Source organism: Cydia splendana, chromosome 4 (genome assembly GCF_910591565.1).
Source record: "Cydia splendana chromosome 4, ilCydSple1.2, whole genome shotgun sequence".
Lineage (NCBI taxonomy): Eukaryota > Metazoa > Arthropoda > Insecta > Lepidoptera > Tortricidae > Cydia > Cydia splendana.
The window spans coordinates 18,173,762-18,181,302 of NC_085963.1; the positions used below are offsets into that span (position 1 = coordinate 18,173,762).

The following is a 7,541-nucleotide window of genomic DNA, read 5'->3' on the forward strand; positions in this document are numbered from 1 at the left end:
TAGACTTTTTTTTAAATAGGTACAGTCATCAGCAATAGTATCTTACAGAACTAGGGCCGCAAAAATATATGACGCGCTCTTATTGCGCTCCAAATAAGAACGTGTCACATATTTTTGCGGCCCTAGTTGTGTAAGATACTATTGCTGATGACTGTACAATGAATTTTCGAGTGTTAAAAGCTTTGTCTTAATTTGTTCCAGTGTCTTATATATATCCACCCTGACCCTATGTGTAGGTAATTAAAATCGAACGATCTACCTATTTGCATTGACTTGTTTGACCTGATCTTTAATTAAGTACCTACCTATAATGTATTTATACTAGTAGAGCTAACCTAGGCTGGTCTTCAGTGCTTAGAGTCTATCTGTTAAACAAAGCCATTGTTGTTTTTAAGCAGTGCCGTAGGCTACCAAAATCGGAAGAATTACATTTTCATCACTATTGCTCATAAATGAACCGTTAAATGTCATTTGAACCATGTAGAAAAGACGATAACATTGATTTTTAAATTTTGGCTCAGGCTTCTTCAAGAATATTGTTCTACTTTGTTTTTACGGCAGTGAAATAAAGAATATGCTGTGCTAGTGTCTTATTATTATCTTAATTCTTAAACCATCCTGTCCTGTCTTAAAAAAAACTTCATTCATTTTAGGAGATATACCTTATTAGTAGGACATTAACTTAAAAACATCCGTTTGTGTCATTATCATATAGCTGTTTATTGATACGTAGATCATGCACCTGCACTCTCGTCATCAGGCATTTCCATTTTGACTATTTACTTTTCATTTAATACCTTATCTTGTGTTGAATTTTTTATGTATGGCGGATACTGCATAGTTTGCAAATTTTGCAACATTTGTTTGACGTCACATTGGTTTTATTATTCGGATAATGGCACATTCATCAATTTGCAAATCAGTCATAATTTTAGACCCGTTCCCGTTGTTTAAGGTAATGATTGTAATGAACAATAAAAGTGATGTCATCTGTAGGAAAAAATGATTATTGGCATCATGTTTGACAGCTTTCATAAATAAGTATGATCTCTACACCTTATAAAACAAAGTCCCGCGCCGCGTCTGTCTGTTTGTGTGTTTGTATGTTCGCGAAAAACTTCTGAACGGATTTTCATGCGGTTTTCACCTATCAATAAAGTGATTCTTGATGGAGGTTTATTAGGTGTATAATTTGTAGACTCGTGCGAAGCCGGGGCGTATAACAAATTATCATAATAAACGACTTAAAGTGAAAATTCAAGAATAAATAAACGCCTTCTAAAATGACTGATTGACTAACAATAGTGTATGTCAATTGTTATTTTTTATATGTATTTGTTAAGCTTCAGGCAACTTACGCCTACTTAGACTTTTTTTGTTTCACTAACCATTTTTAGTGTCAATATTTTTTTAATTTTCGTAATGTTAATGTTATGTAAAAAAATTGGTAAACTTCGCAGATAAAGGGTACTTATGGTATTTTTTATTCATTTTTCGCAGTCTTCTCAGTCACTTTCTTAAATTTTCATTTTTGTCTCTGTATGAACGCGAGTGTTAGGTTTAGAGACACTCGCGTAGCGACGCGCGTATACACTGAGTGTCCCGTGTACCTATAGTGTCATAGTCTAATATTAATAAAGTACCTTTACGTTCGCTACGGCACAAACGATTGGCTTCATGACTATAGTTCGTTTTTTTTAGCATTAGAAAGAACTTGAAAGAAGGTAAGCGATCTTGCCATATGCTGCCCAGCCCAGCTGTTGACATATATGTCTTTTAATTGAAAAACGCTTTTTAAAAATCAGTAACTATTACTTATGAAAGCAGAAGAATATAAATGATCGTATTAGATTCATAATTGTTACATATTTGCCGTAACTTATTTTTAAAATGTGTTTTTCAATTAAAAGACAAAGATTGTTTACCTTATTTCTAATGCTAAAAAAAACGAACTATAGGGATTTCAATTCAAACTAAGAAAGACAATAGAGTGGCTTCATTTAGCAAAGCATTATTCCGTCCTAAATAAACAATTTTGTCAGACTTATATTATCCCCCTTAAGATTAAGTAAACAGTTTACGTTACGACACCGAGTGACTTAACACGAGTAAATGGACCGAAGGTTAGAAGCGGCCATTTCTCTATTCAACGCTAATTCAGACCTTACTAGTGCAGGTGCCACAGAATAGATTTGTGCAGACCTGTGCCCTGTGTATCATACTGGAATTTCAGTCAAGATTCCTGATCATCTGGGGTTTTACCGAAAAACATCAACTGAAAGAAATATGTTACAGTACCTATGAATAGGTTGATTCACGAAAGCTAGCACGAATGAACGAAGCTTTCATTGTACGAGTGACACCTGTATCGGTATCGGTATACAGTCAGAGGTAAGAGCCCACTATTTTATGGGATAATGTGAGTCACACTTAATTATATACAATTTTCATTCACTCACTCCATTCGTGCCAGGTCTTGTGAAACGACCTATAGACGCCTCGCGCAATGGAGGTTTTTAATAGTGTGAATCCAATATTTATCAGATAAGTAAAGCAATGTCTTGTACAAATGTGCATAGGTACAACACATACATCAACATAATTAATTTTGTATTTTCTCTGTTAATTAGAATCTATTTGGCGGTTTATCGACATGAATTGCAAACTCTATTCAATACCGAAAATCATGAATCAGAATTATAATTTCTTTTTGTTATAGACTTAAACCAATAATTGCATTGTCTGTGTCCAAACTTTGCTACAAAAGCAATGTGTATTGTCTCGCATAATACATACGTTTAGCAACTCATCAACCTAGAAGTTGTTATTGGACTTTGATCGGCCCTGCATTGAAAAACAAATCGTGTAATCTATAGATAACATTCAAGTTGTTATAATTCTAAATAGCGCTATTCGTTTGTTTCATCCGATATTTGATTGCATTTAGTACCTATTATCAATTCTCAAATCTCCTAAGTATTTGTTTTGTTACCTACCACAGCTTACCCCACTCACATGATTGATATTTTTCAGTGACCTCTATTATTATGTGAAAATAAGGGTGACAGCTTGCAACTACAGTTGCATAAAGCATGTGAGTGGTTAGTAGTTTAGCCTGTTACTAGTTATAAGTACTCCCTTTAGCTCATATATTTATTTATTTAAACTTTATTGCACAAAATATATACAACAATGTACAAATGGCAGACTTAACTAGCTCATATCTCAACAAGATCCGGTAAAAAAATTATGACCCTATAAGCATTATTATTCACAACGACGGGGCTTAATCGCGTAAAACTAACCGAGACCACGGGGACGGGGACGCCCGTCTTCGAAACAGAGGCCGTCCGACCGTCGACCGTCAGAGACCGTCTTCGGCAGAGGTAAATTTAAAACTTAAATTTACGAGATTAAGTCCCGCCGTTGGGAATTTGACGGAGTGGGAATGCATTTACGCACGGTCTGTGGGACTCGCTGCTCCTTGTCCCTCTCTTAGCGAGAGGGAAATCGTGGAAGCCTAAAATCATTGTTCCTGTAACCACAGAATAAATAATAGTACTAGGTACTGAAGGCTCACTCTCTAACATAACGCGTCTGTTACGATCAGGACAGATATGGCCGCTAGGTGGCGACAGCGCCACGCGCCCCGTATGGCTAGCCACCAAAATTGGTGTGCAACGGATGTACATGTAGCAAAGCGACGAAATCGCGGAGTGAGACACGCCTGCTGTAACCTACCTTTTCTTGGCTTCGTATCGTTCCAAGTATCCAACTTTTCAAGAACTTCAGTCGCTGGTCGCTGATTGTAGTCTACTGACTGTAGACATTTTAATTACCTGATATGATTCATTTCGAGATCTAACTGATACTTCATTAAAGTTCATTAAAATAATTATCATTAACTAAATGGTCACAGACGTGTACCGCAAATTAAAATCTCGTAATGTAACGTTAATGACGGCTCTGGAGCTTATTTTAATGACACGGCAATTTTCTTCGTCGCATATTTGTTTTGAACACAGTAAACAATCGTATTGCCCAAAGTTTAAAATATTATATGTCACGAGCTAGCTCAACGGTGTAACATGCGTGTTGCCGACGGGATTGGGAACTCAAGTAGTAATTTAGACGTCAACTTAAAGTCATTGACCCTAGAATGACCTTTGAGTAATGTCGTAGGTCGGTCACCGACGTCACCACGCTACTAGGGGATACCTTGGATGATTGATAGCTCGAACACCTCAGATAATGTCTGATACCGTTCCCCATTTACTCCAAACAAGTTACAAGACCGCGTACCTATTGGTGTGACAGAGATACATTATTGTGTGATACATTCATTTCAAATTTCGAAGTTACAAGTGACGTGACGACAAAGAGCGTTGCGATTTTAGAAAGCAAGTGTCGGCTTCATGTCATACCGTCATAGATGTTTATGGCGTACAAACAGCAAGATTCTTAACTGTCCATCGGAGGACCATGCCTTTTGTAATAAGGTCCACCGATGACCGATTACGTTCTTTCCATAGGAGCTGTATTTGCTATTATAGGAGGATTTGTTCACTGATACCCACTATTCACTGGATTATCAATAAACCCTTATTTATTAAAAATTCAATTTTTTATCATATTTATTGGTGTAAACTTAACATTCTTCCCACAACATTTCTTAGGGTTAGCTGGAATACCTCGACGATATTCTGATTATCCAGACACTTACACCTCATGAAATATTGTCTCATCCCTAGGAGGATCTTATATTTCTTTAATTGCAACAATATTAATATTAATTATTATTTGAGAATCTATAGTAAAAAAACGAATTATTTTATTCCCATTAAATATAAATTCCTCTATCGAATGATATCTAACAGTGTGGGCGATTGTACGCTGTCGAAGCAACCTTCATGCTTTCACACAGACAAAACATCCTCCAGACTTAGCATAGTCGCGCTACCCCCTCTGCCACGCATACGGTAATTTTACTCCATGTTCGAGTCGAAAGTGTCTTTGTGTGACGTCCGTGAACTCGTTCGTCGTTTGAACGGACCAATCACGGCACGGGATCTCGCTCACCTCGTCCCGCGCACCCCCGCATTTTTGGCATCATCGGTTGCATGAAATAATTAGTCTAAACTCGGTCTAGAGGATTCCTAGTCTATGTGCTTTCAAAAAAGGTGTATACTCATCCTCCTAGGGCCCAGCCATACAAATGAAAAATGCAAAATTTGCCACAGAAATTTGAAGCTACATTGTAGGAAATAGAGTTGATTTTGCGTTGTTCAAAAACTAAACGAAACAAAGCAAAAGCAACTCTGTTCCAATCGAATATGATTTAAATTTCATTGAACTGAATAAGTACTATAGGTAGGACCTTGGGCCCTAGGAGGTTATGACGGTCGAAAGATCAACTCAAAGGATTACAGGCCGTATGTTAGTCCTCTTTGCCCTCACTAATACGTCATTAAACACTGTATAACAACGATTATCTGATGGCATATACGATTGCGTTATAAAATAATTACGCATAATTACTCTATGGAATATAACTGAATCCCGCTAAATGCTACCGCGTGCCTTTGGTGTAACAACTTGATTTACATACATGTACAAAACGCTTGCCATTACGTAATCAACATAGTATAGGTAATTATGGGAAATATTACCTGCACGCAGAGAATATTATGAGTATTGGTTGTATTCAATTTGCAATATGTATGCATATAGAATAAGACATTGTTGCTTCCCATTATAAGTCATTTCGACCTCATAGCTCAGGTGCCTCAGGCATGGCATTATTTTATAATAATGCCAATGTTTGTGGGGCATATTGCCCGTAGAATTTATGCCCGTTAAGGCTGCAAAAATGTATCTTATTTTGTTCTCACTGTCAGTCGGGGCGGGGCGGTGCGTGGCCGTTCTGTATGATAATACTATTACTTATTCTGTGTCACTTTTCTAAGGAAGCAGTGTTCTGGCATAGTGCGACACAGACGTCACAAACCTCTCTAATTCCACAGTTTGAAATTCCTGAGACTAAAACGCAGGAATTCTAAGCCCTGTCCAACAGTGTCGTTATGGCATAAAATCTGGTGTCAATACTGACGAGGATTTGTATAACCACGTAAGATCCAGGGCAATTATGGCGCTTTTGAATTTGGAACTTTCTTTTATTTCTATATGAGTTCAAAACTCAAATTTAATTTGTACTTACTTGTCAAAGTACACGGGGACTTACGAGGATAACTTTGAGATGATCCAATGATCATAGTGCCACAAAGTTTGTGGCAATCCACAAACTAAACTAAAATAAAAATAAATATGTACTACTTATCTACGTTACGTTTTTGAATTTTCTAATTAAAATAATTAAATAGCTCAGATACTTTTACTATATAGATTAGTCGACACGTCAACACAAACGAAAGCGACTTAATTGGCACTAGATTACACCTATTTTTAGAACTACCCACTCAATCATAGAAACTTCTAGGTCATTACCCACAAATAGCCACTCATTTAAATTTTTAAGCACATATTATTACAATAAAGTTTCCCATGATCTATGACCGGCGCTATCCAAAAATATACGCCTAATTTTAGTAAAACGCGTGTCTTCTATTGCGTGTATTGATAATATATCACGATTAGGATTAATGTAACTAAATGACTTAAGTGAATCACTCTATACGTGCACGTAAGACCTTTTAGAATGAGGCGATGCATGCCAACACGCGCGGCCTTTCACGCACATCGCGCATGTCCAGTACGGTTGGGATCCAAATCTAGAAAAGTGGGATGTGGCGTGATGCGATGGCGTGATCGCTGTAACAAGCTAAATGGGATAGCGACCTTACACCAATGTAATAAGAGCTATTGTTAAAGAATGGTCATTCAAATAACCGTCAAATATAGGACAGCGGCTTTATATCAAATATATAAGAGCTAAATTCGAAGGTTAGGTGGACAGGTCACTTTTACGCGGTACGTGTTACGGACAGGATGACAAATCGTAATTTCGGCACATGCAGTCATCGGGGGTGTAACTCAGTGGTAGAGTGTCTGCTTCGCATGCTGAAAGTCCTGGGTTCAAATCCCAGCTCCTCCAAATTTGCTTTTGTTATTTTGCAAATCTTATTAACTTAGTAACTATTAGAAAAAAATGACATGATTAATGCTTATAATCAAAGAATCCCGTAAAAATTTCATGCAACAAACTCGTAGTATTATGTCCACAATATTTTTTAATTAGTTAGGTATCAATACCACTTCCTAGTTTCTAATCAGACTGCACGTCGTAAAAACTCTTCTAGCTTATATTTCAAATTAAATTACAGTGACCTAGGAAACCGCCGTTGGTTACGCCATCTATTAAGTTATGGTGAAAACTAAAATAGTGTGTTAGCGCCACTGTAGCTCTATAGGTCGGACAGCTTACGCCATCTGTCGAAAGTTTTGCGAATTAATTTAAACTGGTGGAAAATAACACAAAATGTAATAAAACAGTCGTAGTAATGCAATATTTTAATGAAAATTCA

At 36.9% G+C, this 7,541-nt stretch overlaps 1 non-coding gene across 1 annotated transcript; it reads left to right on the plus strand.

Annotated features, from left to right (window-relative positions):
• Nucleotides 1-7,039: 7,039 nt before the first annotated feature.
• On the plus strand, nucleotides 7,040-7,111 carry Trnaa-cgc (transfer RNA alanine (anticodon CGC)). The gene has a single exon. It is a non-coding gene; the product is annotated as a tRNA-Ala (tRNA).
• The last annotated feature ends 430 nt before the right edge of the window (nucleotides 7,112-7,541 follow it).